The following is a 24,678-nucleotide window of genomic DNA, read 5'->3' as shown; positions in this document are numbered from 1 at the left end:
TACACATACACGCCCAGAGAGGTAATACCGGTATATACATACACGCCCAGAGAGGTAATACCGGTATACACATACACGCCCAGAGAGGTAATACCGGTATACACATACACGCCCAGAGAGGTAATACCGGTATATACATACACGCCCAGAGAAGTAATACCGGTATACACATACACGCCCAGAGAGGTAATACCGGTATACACACGCCCAGAGAGGTAATACCGGTATACACATACACGCCCAGAGAGGTAATACCGGTATACACATACACGCCCAGAGAGGTAATACCGGTATACACATACACGCCCAGAGAAGTAATACCGGTATACACATACACGACCAGAGAGGTAATACCGGTATACACATACACGCCCAGAGAGGTAATCCCGGTATACACATACACGCCCAGAGAGGTAATACCGGTATACACATACAGGCCCAGAGAGGTAATACCGGTATACACATACACGCCCAGAGAGGTAATACCGGTATACACATACACGCCCAGAGAGGTAATACCGGTATACACATACACGCCCAGAGAGGTAATACCGGTATACACATACACGCCCAGAGAGGTAATACCGGTATACACATACACGCCCAGAGAGGTAATACCGGTATACACATACACGCCCAGAGAGGTAATACCTGTATACACATACACGCCCAGAGAGGTAATACCGGTATACACATACACGCCCAGAGAGGTAATACCGGTATACACATACACGCCCAGAGAGGTAATACCGGTATACACATACACGCCCAGAGAGGTAATACCGGTATACACATACACGCCCAGAGAGGTAATACCGGTATACACATACACGCCCAGAGAGGTAATACCGGTATACACATACATGCCCAGAGAGGTAATACCGGTATAAACATACACGCCCAGAGAGGTAATACCGGTATACACATACACGCCCAGAGAGGTAATACCGGTATACACATACACGCCCAGAGAGGTAATACCGGTATACACATACACGCCCAGAGAGGTCACGCCCAGGGAGGTAATACCGGTATACACATACACGCCCAGAGAGGTAATACCGGTATACACATACACGCCCAGAGAGGTAATACCGTATACACATACACGCCCAGAGAGGTAATATCGGTATACACATACACACCCAGAGAGGTAATACCGGTATACACATACACGCCCAGAGAGGTAATACCGGTATACACATACACTCCCAGAGAGGTAATACCGGTATACACATACACTCCCAGAGAGGTAATACCGGTATACCCATACACTCCCAGAGAGGTAATACCGGTATACGCATACACGCCCAGAGAGGTAATACCGGTATACGCATACACGCCCAGAGAGATAATCCCGGTATACGCATACACGCCCAGAGAGGTAATCCCGGTATACGCATACACGTCCAGAGAGGTATTACCGGTATACGCATACACGCCCAGAGAGGTAATACCGGTATACGCATACATGCCCAGAGAGGTAATACCGGTATACACATACACACCCAGAGAGGTAATACCGGTACACACATACACGCCCAGAGAGGTAATACCGGTATACACATACACGCCCAGAGAGGTAATACCGGTATACACATACACGCCCAGAGAGGTAATACCGGTATAAACATACACGCCCAGAGAGGTAATACCGGTATACACATACACGCCCAGAGAGGTAATACCGGTATGCACATACACGCCCAGAGAGGTAATACCGGTATACACATACACGCCCAGAGAGGTAATACCGGTATACACATACACGCCCAGAGAGGTAATACCGTATACACATACACGCCCAGAGAGGGAATATCGGTATACACATACACACCCAGAGAGGTAATACCGGTATACACATACACACCCAGAGAGGTAATACCGGTATACACATACACACCCAGAGAGGTAATACCGGTATACACATACACGCCCAGAGAGGTAATACCGGTATACACATACACGCCCAGAGAGGTAATACCGGTATACACATACACGCTCAGAGAGGTAATACCGGTATACACATACACGCCCAGAGAGGTAATACCGGTATACACATACACGCCCAGAGAGGTAATACCGGTATACACATACACTCCCAGAGAGGTAATACCGGTATACACATACACTCCCAGAGAGGTAATACCGGTATACCCATACACTCCCAGAGAGGTAATACCGGTATACGCATACACGCCCAGAGAGGTAATACCGGTATACGCATACACGCCCAGAGAGGTAATACCGGTATACGCATACACGCCCAGAGAGATAATCCCGGTATACGCATACACGCCCAGAGAGGTAATCCCGGTATACGCATACACGTCCAGAGAGGTATTACCGGTATACGCATACACGCCCAGAGAGGTAATACCGGTATACGCATACATGCCCAGAGAGGTAATACCGGTACACACATACACGCCCAGAGAGGTAATACCGGTATACACATACACGCCCAGAGAGGTAATACCGGTATACACATACACGCCCAGAGAGGTAATACCGGTATACACATACACGCCCAGAGAGGTAATACCGGTATACACATACACGCCCAGAGAGGTAATACCGGTATACACATACACGCCCAGAGAGGTAATACCGGTATACCCATACACTCCCAGAGAGGTAATACCGGTATATACATACACGCCCAGACAGGTAATACCGGTATACACGTACACACCCAGAGAGGTAATACCGGTATACACATACACGCCCAGAGAGGTAATACCGGTATACACACGCCCAGAGAGGTAATACCGGTATACACACAAGCCCAGAGAGAGGTAATACCGGTATACACATACACGTCCAGAGAGGTATTACCGGTATACGCGTACACGCCCAGAGAGGTAATACCGGTATACGCATACACGCCCAGAGAGGTAATACCGGTATACACATACACGCCCAGAGAGGTAATACCGGTATACACATACACACTCAGAAAGGTAATACCAGTATACACATACACGCCCAGAGAAGTAATACCAGTATACACAGACACACCCAGAGAGGTAATACCGGTATACACATACACACGCCCAGAGAGGTAATACCGGTATATACATACACGTCCAGAGAGGTAACACCGGTATTCACATACACGCCCAGAGATGTAATACCGGTATATACATACACGCCCAGAGAGGTAATACCGGTATATACATACACGCCCAGAGAGGTAATACCGGTGTACACATACACGCCTAGAGAGGTAATACCGGTATACTCATACACGCCCAGAGAGGTAATACTGGTATACACATACACGCCCAGAGAGGTAATACCGGTATACACATACACGCCCAGAGAGGTAACACCGGTATACACATACACGCCTAGAGACGTAATACCGGTATACACATACACGCCCAGAGAGGTAATACCGGTATACACATACACGTCCAGAGAGGTAATACCGGTATACACATACACACCCAGAGAGGTAATACTGGTATACACATACACGTCCAGAGAGGTAATACCGGTATACACCTACACGCCCAGAGAGGTAATACCGGTATACACATACACACCCAGAGAGGTAATACCGGTATACACATACACTCCCAAAGAGGTAATACCGGTATACACATACATGCCCAGAGAGGTAATACCGGTATACACATACACGCCCAGAGAGGTAATACCGGTATACACATAGACGCCCAGAGAGGTAATACCGGTATACACATACACGCCCAGAGAGGTAATACCGGTATACACATACACGCCCAGAGAGGTAATACCGGTATACACATACACGCCCAGAGAGGTAATACCGGTATACACATACACGCCCAGAGAGGTAATACCGGTATACACATACACGCCCAGAGAGGTAATACTGGTACACACATACACGCCCAGAGAGGTAATACCGGTATACACATACACACCCAGAGAGGTAATACCGGTATACACATACACGCCCAGAGAGGTAATACCGGTATACACATACACGCCCAGAGAGGTAATACCGGTATACACATACACACCCAGAGAGGTAATATCGGTATACACATACACGCCCAGAGAGGTAATACCGGTATATACATACACGCCCAGAGAGGTAATACCGGTATACACATACACGCCCAGAGAGGTAATACCGGTATACACATACACGCCCAGAGAGGTAATACCGGTATATACATACACACCCAGAGAGGTAATACCGGTATACACATACACGCCCAGGGAGGTAATACCGGTATACACATACACACCCAGGGTGGTAATACCGGTATACACATACACGCCCAGAGAGTTAATACCGGTATACACATACACGCCCAGAGAGGTAATACCGGTATACACATACACGCCCAGAGAGGTAATACCGGTATACACATACACGCCCAGAGAGGTAATACCGGTATACACATACACGCCCAGAGAGGTAATAACGGTATACACATACACGCCCAGAGAGGTAATAACGGTATACACATACACGCCCAGAGAGGTAATAACGGTATACACATACACGCCCAGAGAGGTAATACCGGTACACACATACACGCCCGGAGAGGTAATACCGGTATACACATACACGCCCAGAGAGGTAATACCACTATACACATACACGCCCAGAGAGGTAATACCGGTATATACATACAAGCCCAGAGAGGTAATACCGGTATACACATACACACCCAGAGAGGTAATACCGGTATACACATACACGCCCAGAGAGGTAATACCGGTATACACATACACGCCCAGAGAGGTAATACCGGTATACACATACACGCCCAGAGAGGTAATACCGGTATACGCATACACGCCCAGAGAGGTAATACCGGTATACACATACACGCCCAGAGAGGTAATAACGGTATACACATACACGCCCAGAGAGGTAATAACGGTATACACATACACGCCCAGAGAGGTAATACCGGTACACACATACACGCCCGGAGAGGTAATACCGGTATACACATACACTCCCGGAGAGGTAATACCGGTATACACACACACGCCCAGAGAGGTAATACCGGTATACACATACACGCCCAGAGAGGTAATACCGGTATACACATACACGCCCAGAGAGGTAATACCGGTATACACATACACGCCCAGAGAGGTAATACCGGTATACACATACACGCCCAGAGAGGTAATACCGGTATACACATACACGCCCAGAGAGGTAATACCGCTATACACATACACGCCCAGAGAGGTAATACCGGTATATACGTACACTCCCAGAGAGGTAACACCACACGCGCACGGACAGACTCGGAGCCACACGGACACACGCAGAGCCCGACGCACACGGACACACTCAGAGCTCTCGCACACACTCAAAGCTCACGCACACACTCGCACACACTCAAAGCTCACGCACACACTCGCACAGTCAGCTCACACACACTCGCACAAACTCACACACACTCAGCTCACATACACACTCGCAGCTGACGCACACTCGCAGCTCACTCGCACACTCAGCTCACACACACTCGCACACACTCACACACACTCAGAGCTCACATACACACTCGCACACTCAGCTCACACACACTCAGAGCTCACATACACACTCGCACACTCAGCTCTTGCACACACACACACACACACTCAGAGCTCACGCACACACTGGCTGTGCTTTACGCCACACGCCTCCCCAGTCTCCATATGACATTGGCAGGTTTCTCCCGCGTCTCGTTAATATGTTATTAATTTGCGCTGATGAATGAATGACAGAAGTGACACGCGCCCCCCTCAGATTAATAGAAATGACACAATGTTTACACCGTGCGGACGCATAATTATCTAAAGGTTATCTTTCTGATTGAAAACTGCTCATCCGCGGGATCACAAGGGCATGGTATTACTCTGAGATTTATTATCTCCATGTCCCACGTCTTCCTTACAAGCCCCTCCCCCACCCTGTCCCTCTCCTCCCTCCTGTCCCTCCCCCCCTCCAGTCCCTCTCCCCCCCCTCCTGTCCCTCTCCACCCCCCTCCTGTCCCTCTCCCCCCCTCCTGTCCCTGTCCCCCCCTCCTGTCCCTCTCCCCCCCTCCTGTCCCTCTCCTCCCCAGTCCTGTCCCTCTCCTCCCCCCTCCTGTCCCTCTCCTCCCCCCTCCTGTCTCTCTCCCCCCTCCTGTCCCTCTCCTCCCCGCTCCTGTCCCTCTCCCCCCCTCCTGTCCCTCTCCCCCCCCCTCCTGTCCCTCTCCCCCCCTCCTGTCCCTCTCCCCCCCCTCCTGTCCCTCTCCCCCCTCCTGTCCATCTCCCCCCCTCCTGTCCCTCTCCTCCCCCTCCTGTCCCTCTCCTCCCCCCTCCTGTCCCTCTCCTCCCCCTCCTGTCCCTCTCCCCCCTCCTGTCTCTCTCCCCCCTCCTGTCTCTCTCCCCCCTCCTGTCCCTCTCCTCCCGCTCCTGTCCCTCTCCCCCCCCTCCTGTCCCTCTCCCCCCCTCCTGTCCCTCTCCCCCCTCCTGTCCCTCTCCCCCCCTCCTGTCCCTCTCCCCCCCTCCTGTCCCTCTCCCCCCCTCCTGTCCCTCTCCCCCCTCCTGTCCCTCTCCCCCCCCTCCTGTCCCTCTCCTCCCCCCTCCTGTCCCTCTCCTCCCCCCTCCTGTCCCTCTCCTCCCCCCTCCTGTCCCTCTCCCCCTCCTGTCCCTCTCCTCCCCGCTCCTGTCCCTCTCCTCCCCGCTCCTGTCCCTCTCCCCCCCTCCTGTCCCTTTCTCCCCCCTTTCCTGTCCCTTTCTCCCCCCCCCTCCTGTCCCTTTCTCCCCCCTCCTGTCCCTTTCTCCCCCCCCTCCTGTCCCTTTCTCCCCCGTTCCCTCTCTCCCCTGTCCCTTCGTCTCTCTCTCCCGCCCCCCTTGTCCCTCCCTCTATTTGCTCTTTCTCCCCCCCGTCCCTCCCTGTCCCCCACCCCGTCCCTCCCTCTCTTGCTCTCTTTCTCCCACCCCTCCCTCCCTGTCCCCCACCCCCCTGTCCCCCCCTGTCCCTCCCTGTCCCCCACCCCGTCCCTCCCTCTCTTGCTCTCTTTCTCCCCCCCCCCGTCCCCCACTCCCTGTCCCCCAACCCGTCCCTCCCTCTCTTGCTCTCTTTCTCCCCCCGTTCTTCCCTGTCCCCCACCCCCTGTCCCTCCCTGTCCCCCACCCCCCTGTCCCTCCCTCTCTTGCTCTCTTTCTCCCCCCCGTCCCTCCCTGTCCCCCACCCCCCTGTCCCTCCCTCTCTTGCTCTCTTTCTCCCACCCCCTCCCTGTCCCCCACCCCTGTCCCCCACCCCCTGTCCCTCCCTCTCTTGCTCTTTCTCCCCCGCCCCGTCCCTCCCTGTCCCTCCCGCTCTTGCTCTCTTTCTTCCCCCTCGTCCCTCCCTGTCCCCCACCCCCTGTCCCTCCCTGTCCCCCACCCCCTGTCCCTCCCTCTCTTGCTCTCTTTCTCCCCACCCCCTGTCCTCCCTGTCCCCCACCCCCTGTCCCTCCCTGTCCCCCACCCCCTGTCCCTCCCTGTCCCCCACCCCCCTGTCCCTCCCTGTCCCCCACCCCCCTGTCCCTCCCTCTCCCCCACCCCCCTGTCCCTCCCTCTCCCCCACCCCCTGTCCCTCCCTCTCTTGCTCTCTTTCCCTGTCTCCTGTCAGTGCGGCCTCTCCCTGGGGGCTCCCATATTTAGCAGTGTTTGGGGATCTCCGCTGCGCATGAGTTGGGTAATAATTGGGTTTTGTCGCCTGCTCTGTTACTTCTTCTAATAACTTTATCTGTCCTGGGGGAGGAAGTCCCATACACGTACTGTACTCTCACTCACACACATACTCACACACATACTCACACACATACTCACACACATACTCACACACACATACTCACACACACATACTCACACACACATACTCACATACACACACACACACACACACACACACACACACACACACACACACACACACACACACACACACACACACACACACACACACACACACACATACACATACACATACACATACACATACACACACATACACACACACACATATACACACACACACACACATATACACTCATACACACACACACACACACACACACATGTACACACAAAAGTAAACTCACAGATCTACACACACACAGTCACACATATACAGTAACTCTGATACACTCACACATATGCACACATATACACACACGTACACAAACACATACACATGTACACACGCAAAAAAACACGTACTCAGACATATACAAGTACACTCACACGTACACTCGCACATAGTCACACATATACACAGACACTCCGATACACTCACACATATGCACACACGTACACATGTACACTCACACATCTACACGTACACACAAAAAACACGTACTCAGACATATACATGTACACTCACACGTACACTCACACATACAAACACATGTACACTCATGTGAAATACACACAAATACACACTCAAACATGTAGTACATATACATACGTACACAGTCACACGTACACACACTTACAAAGAATCACTTTTATGTCTGAAGCACTTCTTCCCGTTATGTGTTATTTGTATTATTTGTTATTTATATGATTGTCACGTGTATCACTGCTGTGAGGCGCTATGTACATTAATGGCGCTATATACATACAATGTCCCCCCACTGTAACACAATGACCCCCAATGTAACACAATGTCCCCCCACTGTAACACAATGTCCCCTACACAGTAACACAATGTCCCCCCACTGTAACACAATGTCCCCCCACTGTAACACAATGTCCCCCCCACTGTAACACAATGTCCCCCCCACTGTAACACAATGACCCCCCCACTGTAACACAATGTGCCCCCCCACTGTAACACAATGTCCCCCCACTGTAACACAATGTCCCCCCACTGTAACACAATGTCCCCCCCACTGTAACACAATGTCCCCCCACTGTAACACAATGTCCCCCCACTGTAACACAATGTCCCCCCCACTGTAACACAATGTCCCCCCACCTGTAACACAATGACCCCCCCACTGTAACACAATGACCCCCCCACTGTAACACAATGTCCCCCCCACTGTAACACAATGTCCCCCACTGTAACACAATGTCCCCCCCCACTGTAACACAATGACCCCCCACTGTAACACAATGACCCCCCCACTGAAACACAATGTCCCCCCCACTGTAACACAATGTCCCCCCCCACTGTAACACAATGTCCCCCCCACTGTAACACAATGTCCCCCCCCCCACTGTAACACAATGTCCCCCCCACTGTAACTCAATGACCTGTAGTTTAACGCAATCACCCCCGTTATAACGCCACGACCCCCGTTATAACGCCACGACCCCCGTTTATAACGCCACGACCCCCGTTATAACGCCACGACCCCCGTTATAACGCCACGACCCCCGTTATAACGCCACGACCCCGTTATAACGCCACGACCCCGTTATAACGCCACGACTCCCGTTATAACGCCACGACTCCCGTTATAACGCCACGACTCCCGTTATAACGCCACGACCCCCGTTATAACGCCACGACTCCCGTTATAACGCCACGACTCCGTTATAACGCCACGACCCCCGTTATAACGCCAAGACTCTCGTTATAACGCCACGACTCCCGTTATAACGCCACGACTCCCGTTATAACGCCACGACTCCCGTTATAACGCCACGACTCCCGTTATAACGCCACGACTCCCGTTATAACGCCACGACTCCCGTTATAACGCCCCGACTCCCGTTATAACGCCCCGACTCCCGTTATAACGCCACGACTTCCCGTTATAACGCCACGACTCCCGTTATAACGCCACGACTCCCGTTATAACGCCACGACTCCGTTATAACGCCACGACTCCCCGTTATAACGCCACGACTCCCGTTATAACGCCACGACCCCCGTTATAACGCCACGACTCCCGTTATAACGCCACGACCCCCGTTATAACGCCACGACTCCCGTTATAACGCCACGACTCCCGTTATAACGCCACGACTCCCGTTATAACGCCACGACTCCCGTTATAACGCCACGACTCCCGTTATAACGCCACGACTCCCGTTATAACGCCACGACTCCCGTTATAACGCCACGACTCCCGTTATAACGCCACGACTCCCGTTATAACGCCACGACTCCCGTTATAACGCCACGACTCCCGTTATAACGCCACGACTCCCGTTATAACGCCACGACTCCCGTTATAACGCCACGACCCCCGTTATAACGCCACGACTCCCGTTATAACGCCACGACTCCCGTTATAACGCCACGACCCCCGTTATAACGCCACGACCCCCGTTATAACGCCACGACCCCCGTTATAACGCCACGACCCCGTTATAACGCCACGACTCCCGTTATAACGCCACGACTCCCGTTATAACGCCACGACTCCCGTTATAACGCCACGACTCCCGTTATAACGCCACGACCCCCGTTATACGCCACGACCCCCGTTATAACGCCACGACTCCCGTTATAACGCCACGCTTTTTTGCCCGATGTAATCCTCCACCCCTCTCATGTAATCTGCTCGCTCTATGTAATCCCCCTCCGTGCAATCCCCCTTCCATGTAATACCCCCTTCTATGTAATCCCCTTCTATGTAATCCCCCCTCCGTGTAATAACCCCTTCCATATAATCCCCCCCTTCCATGTAATAATCCCCTTCTATGTAATCCCCCCTTCGTGTAATAACCCCTTCCATATAATACCCCCGGCTCCATATATAATCCCCCATCCGTGCAATCCCCCCTCCATGTAATACCCACGTCCTTGCAACACCCTGGCCCCCGCCCCATGTAATACCCCTCTCTATTCCATTTAATATCCCATGCCCCATGTAACCCCCTCCATGTAATCCCCCCTCTCCATGTAATCCCCCTCTCCCATGTAATCCCCCTCTCCCATGTAATCCCCCTCTCCCATGTAATCCCCTCTCCCATGTAATCCCCCTCCATGTAATCCCCCTCTCCCATGTAATCCCCCTCTCCCATGTAATCCCCCTCCATGTAATCCCCCTCCATGTAATCCCCCCTCCATGTAATACCCCCCTCCCTTGTAATACCCCTCTCGCATGTAATCCCCCTCTCCCATGTAATCCCCCCTCCCATGTAATCCTCCCTCCCATGTAATCCCCCCTCCCATGTAATCCCCCCTCCCATGTAATCCCCCCTCCCATGTAATCCCCCCTCCCATGTAATCCCCCCTCCATGTAATCCCCCCTCCATGTAATCCCCCTCCCATGTAATCCCCCCTCCCATGTAATCCCCCCTCCCATGTAATCCCCCCTCCCATCTAATCCCCCTCCATGTAATCCCCCTTCCTTGTAATCCCCCTCTCCCATGTAATCCCCCTCTCCCATGTAACCCCCCCTCCCATGTAACCCCTCCTCCCATGTAACCCCCCCTCCCATGTAATCCCCCTCCATGTAATCCCCCCTCCCATGTAATCCCCCTCCCATGTAATCCCCCTCCCATGTAATCCCCCCTCCCATGTAATATCCCCCTCCATGTAATACCCCCTCCATGTAATCCCCCCTTCCATGTAATCTCCCCCCATGTAATACCCCCCTCCCATGTAATCCCCCCTCCATGTAATCCCCCCTTCCATGTAATCCCCCCTCCATGTAATCCCCCTTTCCATGTAATCCCCCCTCCCATGTAATATCCCCCTCCCATGTAATACCCATTCCATGTAATACCCCCCTCCCATGTAATCCCCCCTCCATGTAATCCCCCTTTCCATGTAATCTCCCCCCCATGTAATACCCCCCTCCCATGTAATACCCATTCCATGTAATAACCCCCTCCCATGTAATATCCCCCTCCCATGTAATCTCCCCCCCATGTAATACCCCCCTCCCATGTAATACCCATTCCATGTAATAACCCCCTCCCATGTAATACCCCCCTCCCATGTAATACCCCCTCCCATGTAATACCCCCTCCCATGTAATACCCCCTCCCATGTAATACCCCCTCCCATGTAATACCCCCTCCTATGTAATACCCCCTCCCATGTAATACCCCCTCCCATGTAATACCCCCCTCCCATGTAATACCCCCTCCCATGTAATACCCCCTCCCATGTAATACCCCCTCCCATGTAATACCCCCTCCCATGTAATACCCCCTCCCATGTAATACCCCCTCCAATGTAATCCCCCCCCCCCTCCCGCCATACAATGCATTTCCATCCCTGAGAGCCTCGCGCTGCTTCAACACAACAAGACCATTAAGGAGATCTGCGCCTACATCACTTCCCCCCACTCTCTGGGGGGAGCCCCCCTCACACACACACACAAAACACACACACTGTGCCCCCCCGCCCCCACACACACACAGTGTGCCCCCCTAACACACACACACACAAAACAAACACACTGTGCCCCCCCCCACACACACACAGTGTGCCCCCTCACACACACACACACACACACACACACACACACACACACACACACACACACACACACAGTGTGCCCCCTCACACATAATCCCCCCTCCCATGTAATCCCCCCTCCATGTAATCCCCCCTCCCATGTAATCCCCCTCCCATGTAATCCCCCTCCCATGTAATCCCCCCTCCCATGTAATCCCCCCTCCCATGTAATCCCCCTCCCATGTAATACCCCCCTCCATGTAATCCCCCCTCCCATGTAATCCCCCTCCCATGTAATCCCCCTCTCCCATGTAATCCCCCTCTCCCATGTAATCCCCCCTCCCATGTAATCCCCCCTCCCATGTAATCCCCCCTCCCATGTAATCCCCCTCCCATGTAATACAACCCTCCATGTAATACCCCCCTCCATGTAATCCCCCCTCCATGTAATCCCCCCTCCATGTAATCCCCCCTCCCATGTAATCCCCCTCCCATGTAATCCCCCTCCCATGTAATCCCCCCTCCCATGTAATCCCCCCTCCCATGTAATCCCCCCTCCCATGTAATCCCCCTCCCATGTAATTCCCCCCTCCATGTAATACCCCCCTCCATGTAATACCCCCTCCATGTAATCCCCCCCTACCTTGTAATACCCCTCTCCCATGTAATCCCCCTCTCCCATGTAACCCCCCCTCCCATGTAATCCCCCTCCATGTAATCCCCCCTCCCATGTAATCCCCCCTCCCATGTAATCCCCCCATCCATGTAATACCCCTCTCCCATGTAATCCACCCTCCCATGTAATCCCCCCATCCATGTAATACCCCCCTCCATGTAATCCCCCTTCCCATGTAATACCCATTCCATGTAATCCCCCCTCCCATGTAATCCCCCCTCCATGTAATCCCCCCTTCCATGTAATCTCCCCCCCATGTAATACCCCCCTCCCATGTAATCCCCCCCTCCCATGTAATCCCCCCTCCATGTAATCCCCCCTTCCATGTAATCCCCTCTTCCATGTAATCCCCTCTCCATGTAATCCCCCCTCCCATGTAATCCCCCCTCCATGTAATACCCCCCTCCCATGTAATCCCCCCTCCATGTAATCTCCCCCACATGTAATACCCCCCTCCCATGTAATACCCATTCCATGTAATACCCCCCTCCCATGTAATATCCCCCTCCCATGTAATACCCATTCCATGTAATACCCCCTCCATGTAATCCCCCTCCATGTAATCCCCCCTACCTTGTAATCCCCCCTCCCATGTAATCCCCCCTCCATGTAATCTCCCCCCCATGTAATACCCCCCTCCCATGTAATCCCCCCTCCCATGTAATCCCCCCTCCATGTAATCCCCCCTTCCATGTAATCCCCTCTCCATGTAATCCCCCCCTCCCATGTAATCCCCCCTCCATGTAATACCCCCCTCCCATGTAATCCCCCCTCCATGTAATCTCCCCCACATGTAATACCCCCCTCCCATGTAATACCCATTCCATGTAATATCCCCCTCCCATGTAATACCCATTCCATGTAATACCCCCTCCATGTAATACCCATTCCATGTAATATCCCCCTCCCATGTAATACCCATTCCATGTAATACCCCCCTCCATGTAATACCCCCTCCATGTAATCCCCCTCCATGTAATCCCCCCTACCTTGTAATACCCCTCTCCCATGTAATCCCCCTCTCCCATGTAACCCCCCCTCCCATGTAACCCCCCCTCCCATGTAATCCCCCTCCATGTAATCCCCCTCCATGTAATCCCCCCTCCCATGTAATTCCCCCTCCCATGTAATCCCACCATCCATGTAATACCCCTCTCCATGTAATCCCCCCTCCCATGTAATCCCCCCATCCATGTAATACCCCCCTCCATGTAATCCCCCCTCCCATGTAATACCCATTCCATGTAATCCCCCCTCCATGTAATCCCCCCTCCCATGTAATCCCCCCTCCATGTAATCTCCCCCCCATGTAATACCCCCCTCCCATGTAATCCCCCCTCCATGTAATCCCCCCTTCCATGTAATCCCCCCTCCATGTAATCCCCCCCTCCCATGTAATCCCCCCTCCATGTAATACCCCCCCCATGTAATCCTCCCTCCATGTAATCCCCCCTCCCATGTAATACCCCCTCCATGTAATCCCCCCCTCCCATGTAATACCTCCTCCATGTAATCCCCCCTCCATGTAATCCCCCCTCCATGTAATCCCCCCCTCCCATGTAATACCCATTCCATGTAATACCCCCCTCCCATGTAATACCCATTCCATGTAATACCGCCCTCCCATGTAATACCCCCTCCATGTAATCCCCCCTCCATGTAATCCCCCCCTCCCATGTAATACCCATTCCATGTAATACCCCCCTCCCATGTAATCCCCCCTCCATGTAATCTCCCCCCATGTAATACCCCCCTCCCATGTAATACCCATTCCATGTAATACCCCCCTCCCATGTAATACCCATTCCATGTAATAACCCCCTCCCATGTAATATCCCCCTCCCATGTAATACCCCCTCCCATGTAATACCCCCTCCCATGTAATACCCCCTCCCATGTAATACCCCCTCCCATGTAATACCCCCTCCCATGTAATCCCCCACTCCCATGTAATACCCATTCCATGTAATAACCCCCTCCCATGTAATCCCCCCTCCATGTAATCCCCCCCTCCCATGTAATCCCCCCTCCATGTAATACCCCCCTCCCATGTAATCCCCCCTCCATGTAATCTCCCCCCCATGTAATACCCCCCTCCCATGTAATACCCATTCCATGTAATACCCCCCTCCCATGTAATACCCATTCCATGTAATCCCCCCTCCCATGTAATCCCCCCTCCATGTAATCCCCCCTCCCATGTAATCCCCCCTCATGTAATACCCCCCTCCCATGTAATACCCATTCCATGTAATATCCCCCTCCCATGTAATATCCCCCTCCCATGTAATACCCATTCCATGTAATACCCCCTCCATGTAATCCCCCTCCATGTAATCCCCCTCCATGTAATCCCCCCTACCTTGTAATCCCCCTCTCCCATGTAATCCCCCTCTCCCATGTAACCCCCCTCCCATGTAACCCCCCCTCCCATGTAATCCCTCTCCATGTAATCCCCCCTCCCATGTAATCCCCCCTCCCATGTAATCCCCCCATCCATGTAATACCCCCCTCCATGTAATCCCCCCTCCCATGTAATCCCCCCTCCCATGTAATCCCCCCATCCATGTAATACCCCCCTCCATGTAATCCCCCCTCCATGTAATCCCCCTTTCCATGTAATCTCCCCCCCATGTAATACCCCCCTCCCATGTAATGCCCCCTCCATGTAATCCCCCCTTCCATGTAATCCCCCCTCCATGTAATCCCCCCCTCCCATGTAATCCCCCCTCCATGTAATACCCCCCCATGTAATCCCCCCTCCCATGTAATACCCCCTCCATGTAATCCCCCCCTCCCATGTAATACCTCCTCCATGTAATCCCCCCTCCATGTAATCCCCCCTCCATGTAATCCCCCCTCCATGTAATCCCCCCTCCCATGTAATACCCATTCCATGTAATACCCCCCTCCCATGTAATACCCATTCCATGTAATACCCCCCTCCCATGTAATACCCCCTCCATGTAATCCCCCCTCCATGTAATCCCCCCCTCCCATGTAATACCCATTCCATGTAATACCCCCCTCCCATGTAATCCCCCCTCCATGTAATCTCCCCCCATGTAATACCCCCCTCCCATGTAATACCCATTCCATGTAATACCCCCCTCCCATGTAATACCCATTCCATGTAATAACCCCCTCCCATGTAATATCCCCCTCCCATGTAATACCCCCTCCCATGTAATACCCCCTCCCATGTAATACCCCCTCCCATGTAATACCCCCTCCCATGTAATCCCCCACTCCCATGTAATACCCATTCCATGTAATAACCCCCTCCCATGTAATCCCCCCTCCATGTAATCTCCCCCTCCCATGTAATCCCCCCTCCATGTAATACCCCCCTCCCATGTAATCCCCCCTCCATGTAATCTCCCCCCCATGTAATACCCCCCTCCCATGTAATACCCATTCCATGTAATACCCCCCTCCCATGTAATACCCATTCCATGTAATCCCCCCCTCCCATGTAATCCCCCCTCCATGTAATACCCCCCTCCCATGTAATCCCCCCTCCATGTAATCTCCCCCCCCATGTAATACCCCCCTCCCATGTAATACCCATTCCATGTAATATCCCCCTCCCATGTAATACCCCCCTCCCATGTAATACCCATTCCATGTAATACCCCCTCCATGTAATCCCCCTCCATGTAATCCCCCCTACCTTGTAATACCCCTCTCCCATGTAATCCCCCTCTCCCATGTAACCCCCCCTCCCATGTAACACCCCCCTCCCATGTAATCCCCCTCCATGTAATCCCCCTCCATGTAATCCCCCCTCCCATGTAATCCCCCCTCCCATGTAATTCCACCATCCATGTAATCCCCCCTCCCATGTAATCCCCCCTCCCATGTAATCCCCCCTCCCATGTAATCCCCCATCCATGTAATACCCCCTCCATGTAATCCCCCCTCCCATGTAATACCCATTCCATGTAATCCCCCCTCCCATGTAATCCCCCCTCCATGTAATCCCCCCTTCCATGTAATCTCCCCCCCATGTAATACCCCCCTCCCATGTAATCCCCCCTCCATGTAATCCCCCCTTCCATGTAATCCCCCCTCCATGTAATCCCCCCTCCCATGTAATCCCCCCTCCATGTAATACCCCCCCCATGTAATCCCCCCTCCATGTAATCCCCCCTCCCATGTAATACCCCCTCCATGTAATCCCCCCCTCCCATGTAATACCTCCTCCATGTAATCCCCCCTCCATGTAATCCCCCCTCCATGTAATCCCCCCCTCCCATGTAATACCCATTCCATGTAATACCCCCCTCCCATGTAATACCCATTCCATGTAATACCCCCCTCCCATGTAATACCCCCTCCATGTAATATCCCCTCCATGTAATCCCCCCCTCCCATGTAATACCCATTCCATGTAATAACCCCCTCCCATGTAATACCCCCCTCCCATGTAATACCCCCTCCCATGTAATACCCCCTCCCATGTAATACCCCCTCCCATGTAATACCCCCTCCCATGTAATACCCCCTCCTATGTAATACCCCCTCCCATGTAATACCCCCTCCCATGTAATACCCCCCTCCCATGTAATACCCCCTCCCATGTAATACCCCCTCCCATGTAATACCCCCTCCCATGTAATACCCCCTCCCATGTAATACCCCCTCCCATGTAATCCCCCCCCCCCCTCCCGCCATACAATGCATTTCCATCCCTGAGAGCCTCGCGCTGCTTCAACACAACAAGACCATTAAGGAGATCTGCGCCTACATCACTTCCCCCCACTCTCTGGGGGGAGCCCCCCTCACACACACACACACAAAACACACACACTGTGCCCCCCCGCCCCCACACACACACAGTGTGCCCCCCTAACACACACACACACAAAACACACACTGTGCCCCCCCCCACACACACACAGTGTGCCCCCTCACACACACACACACACACAGTGTGCCCCCTCACACACACACACACACACACACACACACACACACACACACACACACACACACACACACACACACACACACACACACACACACACACACACACACACACACAGTGTGCCCCCTCACACATAATCCCCCCTCCCATGTAATCCCCCCTCCATGTAATCCCCCCTCCCATGTAATCCCCCTCCCATGTAATCCCCCTCCCATGTAATCCCCCTCCCATGTAATCCCCCCTCCCATGTAATCCCCCCCTCCCATGTAATCCCCCTCCCATGTAATACCCCCCTCCATGTAATCCCCCCTCCCATGTAATCCCCCTCCCATGTAATCCCCCTCTCCCATGTAATCCCCCCTCCCATGTAATCCCCCCTCCCATGTAATCCCCCTCCCATGTAATACAACCCTCCATGTAATACCCCCCTCCATGTAATCCCCCCTCCATGTAATCCCCCCTCCATGTAATCCCCCCTCCCATGTAATCCCCCTCCCATGTAATCCCCCCTCCCATGTAATCCCCCCTCCCATGTAATCCCCCCTCCCATGTAATCCCCCTCCCATGTAATACCCCCCTCCATGTAATACCCCCTCCATGTAATCCCCCTCCATGTAATCCCCCCTACCTTGTAATACCCCTCTCCCATGTAATCCCCCTCTCCCATGTAACCCCCCCTCCCATGTAATCCCCCTCCATGTAATCCCCCCTCCCATGTAATCCCCCCTCCCATGTAATCCCCCCATCCATGTAATACCCCTCTCCCATGTAATCCACCCTCCCATGTAATCCCCCCATCCATGTAATACCCCCCTCCATGTAATCCCCCCTCCCATGTAATACCCATTCCATGTAATCCCCCCTCCCATGTAATCCCCCCTCCATGTAATCCCCCCTTCCATGTAATCTCCCCCCCATGTAATACCCCCCTCCCATGTAATCCCCCCTCCCATGTAATCCCCCCTCCATGTAATCCCCCCTTCCATGTAATCCCCTCTTCCATGTAATCCCCTCTCCATGTAATCCCCCCTCCCATGTAATCCCCCCTCCATGTAATACCCCCCTCCCATGTAATCCCCCCTCCATGTAATCTCCCCCACATGTAATACCCCCCTCCCATGTAATACCCATTCCATGTAATACCCCCCTCCCATGTAATATCCCCCTCCCATGTAATACCCATTCCATGTAATACCCCCTCCATGTAATCCCCCTCCATGTAATCCCCCCTACCTTGTAATCCCCCCTCCCATGTAATCCCCCCTCCATGTAATCTCCCCCCCATGTAATACCCCCCTCCCATGTAATCCCCCCTCCCATGTAATCCCCCCTCCATGTAATCCCCCCTTCCATGTAATCCCCTCTCCATGTAATCCCCCCCTCCCATGTAATCCCCCCTCCATGTAATACCCCCCTCCCATGTAATCCCCCCTCCATGTAATCTCCCCCACATGTAATACCCCCCTCCCATGTAATACCCATTCCATGTAATATCCCCCTCCCATGTAATACCCATTCCATGTAATACCCCCTCCATGTAATACCCATTCCATGTAATATCCCCCTCCCATGTAATACCCATTCCATGTAATACCCCCTCCATGTAATCCCCCTCCATGTAATCCCCCCTACCTTGTAATACCCCTCTCCCATGTAATCCCCCTCTCCCATATAACCCCCCCTCCCATGTAACCCCCCCTCCCATGTAATCCCCCTCCATGTAATCCCCCTCCATGTAATCCCCCCTCCCATGTAATTCCCCCTCCCATGTAATCCCACCATCCATGTAATACCCCTCTCCATGTAATCCCCCCTCCCATGTAATCCCCCCATCCATGTAATACCCCCCTCCATGTAATCCCCCCTCCCATGTAATACCCATTCCATGTAATCCCCCCTCCCATGTAATCCCCCCTCCATGTAATCCCCCCTTCCATGTAATCTCCCCCCCATGTAATACCCCCCTCCCATGTAATCCCCCCTTCCATGTAATCCCCCCTTCCATGTAATCCCCCCTCCATGTAATCCCCCCCTCCCATGTAATCCCCCCTCCATGTAATACCCCCTCCCATGTAATACCCCCTCCATGTAATCCCCCCCTCCCATGTAATACCTCCTCCATGTAATCCCCCCTCCATGTAATCCCCCCTCCATGTAATCCCCCCCTCCCATGTAATACCCATTCCATGTAATACCCCCCTCCCATGTAATACCCATTCCATGTAATACCCCCCTCCCATGTAATACCCCCTCCATGTAATCCCCCCTCCATGTAATCCCCCCCCTCCCATGTAATACCCATTCCATGTAATACCCCCCTCCCATGTAATCCCCCCTCCATGTAATCTCCCCCCATGTAATACCCCCCTCCCATGTAATACCCATTCCATGTAATACCCCCCTCCCATGTAATACCCATTCCATGTAATAACCCCCTCCCATGTAATATCCCCCTCCCATGTAATACCCCCTCCCATGTAATACCCCCTCCCATGTAATACCCATTCCATGTAATACCCCCCTCCCATGTAATACCCATTCCATGTAATACCCCCCTCCCATGTAATACCCCCTCCATGTAATCCCCCCTCCATGTAATCCCCCCCCTCCCATGTAATACCCATTCCATGTAATACCCCCCTCCCATGTAATCCCCCCTCCATGTAATCTCCCCCCATGTAATACCCCCCTCCCATGTAATACCCATTCCATGTAATACCCCCCTCCCATGTAATACCCATTCCATGTAATAACCCCCTCCCATGTAATATCCCCCTCCCATGTAATACCCCCTCCCATGTAATACCCCCTCCCATGTAATACCCCCTCCCATGTAATACCCCCTCCCATGTAATCCCCCACTCCCATGTAATACCCATTCCATGTAATAACCCCCTCCCATGTAATCCCCCCTCCATGTAATCCCCCCCTCCCATGTAATCCCCCCTCCATGTAATACCCCCCTCCCATGTAATCCCCCCTCCATGTAATCTCCCCCCCATGTAATACCCCCCTCCCATGTAATACCCATTCCATGTAATACCCCCCTCCATGTAATCCCCCCTACCTTGTAATCCCCCTCTCCCATGTAATCCCCCTCTCCCATGTAACCCCCCTCCCATGTAACCCCCCCTCCCATGTAATCCCTCTCCATGTAATCCCCCCTCCCATGTAATCCCCCCTCCCATGTAATCCCCCCATCCATGTAATACCCCCCTCCATGTAATCCCCCCTCCCATGTAATCCCCCCATCCATGTAATACCCCCCTCCATGTAATCCCCCCTCCATGTAATCCCCCCTTCCATGTAATCTCCCCCCCATGTAATACCCCCCTCCCATGTAATGCCCCCTCCATGTAATCCCCCCTTCCATGTAATCCCCCCTCCATGTAATCCCCCCCTCCCATGTAATCCCCCCTCCATGTAATACCCCCCCCATGTAATCCCCCCTCCCATGTAATACCCCCTCCATGTAATCCCCCCCTCCCATGTAATACCTCCTCCATGTAATCCCCCCTCCATGTAATCCCCCCTCCATGTAATCCCCCCTCCCATGTAATACCCATTCCATGTAATACCCCCCTCCCATGTAATACCCATTCCATGTAATACCCCCCTCCCATGTAATACCCCCTCCATGTAATCCCCCCTCCATGTAATCCCCCCCTCCCATGTAATACCCATTCCATGTAATACCCCCCTCCCATGTAATCCCCCCTCCATGTAATCTCCCCCCATGTAATACCCCCCTCCCATGTAATACCCATTCCATGTAATACCCCCCTCCCATGTAATACCCATTCCATGTAATAACCCCCTCCCATGTAATATCCCCCTCCCATGTAATACCCCCTCCCATGTAATACCCCCTCCCATGTAATACCCCCTCCCATGTAATACCCCCTCCCATGTAATACCCCCTCCCATGTAATACCCCCTCCCATGTAATCCCCCACTCCCATGTAATACCCATTCCATGTAATAACCCCCTCCCATGTAATCCCCCCTCCATGTAATCCCCCCCCTCCCATGTAATCCCCCCTCCATGTAATACCCCCCTCCCATGTAATCCCCCCTCCATGTAATCTCCCCCCCATGTAATACCCCCCTCCCATGTAATACCCCTTCCATGTAATACCCCCCTCCCATGTAATACCCATTCCATGTAATCCCCCCCTCCCATGTAATCCCCCCTCCATGTAATACCCCCCTCCCATGTAATCCCCCCTCCATGTAATCTCCCCCCCCATGTAATACCCCCCTCCCATGTAATACCCATTCCATGTAATATCCCCCTCCCATGTAATACCCCCCTCCCATGTAATACCCATTCCATGTAATACCCCCTCCATGTAATCCCCCTCCATGTAATCCCCCCTACCTTGTAATACCCCTCTCCCATGTAATCCCCCTCTCCCATGTAACCCCCCCTCCCATGTAACCCCCCCTCCCATGTAATCCCCCTCCATGTAATCCCCCTCCATGTAATCCCCCCTCCCATGTAATCCCCCCTCCCATGTAATTCCACCATCCATGTAATCCCCCCTCCCATGTAATCCCCCCTCCCATGTAATCCCCCCTCCCATGTAATCCCCCATCCATGTAATACCCCCTCCATGTAATCCCCCCTCCAATGTAATACCCATTCCATGTAATCCCCCCTCCCATGTAATCCCCCATCCATGTAATCCCCCCTTCCATGTAATCTCCCCCCCATGTAATACCCCCCTCCCATGTAATCCCCCCTCCATGTAATCCCCCCTTCCATGTAATCCCCCCTCCATGTAATCCCCCCTCCCATGTAATCCCCCCTCCATGTAATACCCCCCCCATGTAATCCCCCCTCCATGTAATCCCCCCTCCCATGTAATACCCCCTCCATGTAATCCCCCCCTCCCATGTAATACCTCCTCCATGTAATCCCCCCTCCATGTAATCCCCCCTCCATGTAATCCCCCCCTCCCATGTAATACCCATTCCATGTAATACCCCCCTCCCATGTAATACCCATTCCATGTAATACCCCCCTCCCATGTAATACCCCCTCCATGTAATACCCCCTCCATGTAATCCCCCCCTCCCATGTAATACCCATTCCATGTAATACCCCCCTCCCATGTAATCCCCCCTCCATGTAATCTCCCCCCATGTAATACCCCCCTCCCATGTAATACCCATTCCATGTAATACCCCCCTCCCATGTAATACCCATTCCATGTAATAACCCCCTCCCATGTAATATCCCCCTCCCATGTAATACCCCCTCCCATGTAATACCCCCTCCCATGTAATACCCCCTCCCATGTAATACCCCCTCCCATGTAATCCCCCACTCCCATGTAATACCCATTCCATGTAATAACCCACTCCCATGTAATATCCCCCTCCCATGTAATACCCCCTCCCATGTAATACCCCCCTCCCATGTAATACCCATTCCATGTAATACCCCCCTTCCATGTAATACCCATTCCATGTAATATCCCCCTCCCATGTAATATCCCCCTCCCATGTAATACCCCCTCCCATGTAATACCCCCTCCCATGTAATACCCATTCCATGTAATACCCCCCTCCCATGTAATACCCATTCCATGTAATAACCCCCTCCCATGTAATATCCCCCTCCCATGTAATATCCCCCTCCCATGTAATACCCCCTCCCATGTAATACCCCCTCCCATGTAATACCCCCTCCCATGTAATCCCCCCTCCATGTAATCCCCCCTCCCATGTAATACCCCCTCCATGTAATCCCCCCCTCCCATGTAATTCCCCCTCCCATGTAATACCCCCTCCCATGTAATATCCCCCTCCCATGTAATACCCCCTCCCATGTAATACCCCCTCCCATGTAATACCCCCTCCCATGTAATACCCCCTCCCATGTAATCCCCCCTCCCATGTAATCCCCCCTCCATGTAATCCCCCCCTCCCATGTAATTCCCCCTCCCATGTAATACCCCCTCCCATGTAATATCCCCCTCCCATGTAATACCCCCCTCCCATGTAATACCCATTCCATGTAATACCCCCCTTCCATGTAATACCCATTCCATGTAATATCCCCCTCCCATGTAATATCCCCCTCCCATGTAATACCCCCTCCCATGTAATACCCCCTCCCATGTAATACCCATTCCATGTAATACCCCCCTCCCATGTAATACCCATTCCATGTAATAACCCCCTCCCATGTAATATCCCCCTCACATGTAATATCCCCCTCCCATGTAATATCCCCCTCCCATGTAATATCCCCCTCCCATGTAATACCCCCTCCCATGTAATACCCCCTCCCATGTAATACCCCCTCCCATGTAATCCCCCCTCCATGTAATACCCCCTCCATGTAATCCCCCCCTCCCATGTAATTCCCCCTCCCATGTAATACCCCCTCCCATGTAATACCCCCTCCCATGTAATACCCCCTCCCATGTAATCCCCCCCCCCCCTCCCGCCATACAATGCATTTCCATCCCTGAGAGCCTCGCGCTGCTTCAACACAACAAGACCATTAAGGAGATCTGCGCCTACATCACTTCCCCCCACTCTCTGGGGGGAGCCCCCCTCACACACACACACAAAACACACACACTGTGCCCCCCCGCCCCCACACACACACACAGTGTGCCCCCCTAACACACACACACACACAAAACACACACACTGTGCCCCCCCCCACACACACATTGTGCCCCCTCACACATAATCCCCCCT

General features: G+C 53.0%; 1 protein-coding gene across 2 annotated transcripts in view; it reads left to right on the top strand.

The window, feature by feature from the left end:
• Positions 1 to 7,592: 7,592 nt before the first annotated feature.
• LOC142474980 (steroid hormone receptor ERR2-like) overlaps positions 7,593 to 24,678 on the top strand; it is a 38,776-nt gene continuing 21,690 nt past the window's right edge. Inside the window, exon 1 of one of the 2 annotated variants that reach the window (XM_075581080.1) lies at positions 7,593 to 7,678. The gene's annotated coding sequence lies outside the window, so the exon portion shown is untranslated. The remainder of the gene's footprint in view (positions 7,679 to 24,678) is intronic. The other variant, XM_075581081.1, reaches the window with a different exon arrangement.

Source organism: Ascaphus truei, unplaced genomic scaffold, assembly GCF_040206685.1.
Source record: "Ascaphus truei isolate aAscTru1 unplaced genomic scaffold, aAscTru1.hap1 HAP1_SCAFFOLD_1035, whole genome shotgun sequence".
Classification (NCBI taxonomy): domain Eukaryota; kingdom Metazoa; phylum Chordata; class Amphibia; order Anura; family Ascaphidae; genus Ascaphus; species Ascaphus truei.
This window is presented reverse-complemented; position numbering and strand designations above follow the sequence as displayed.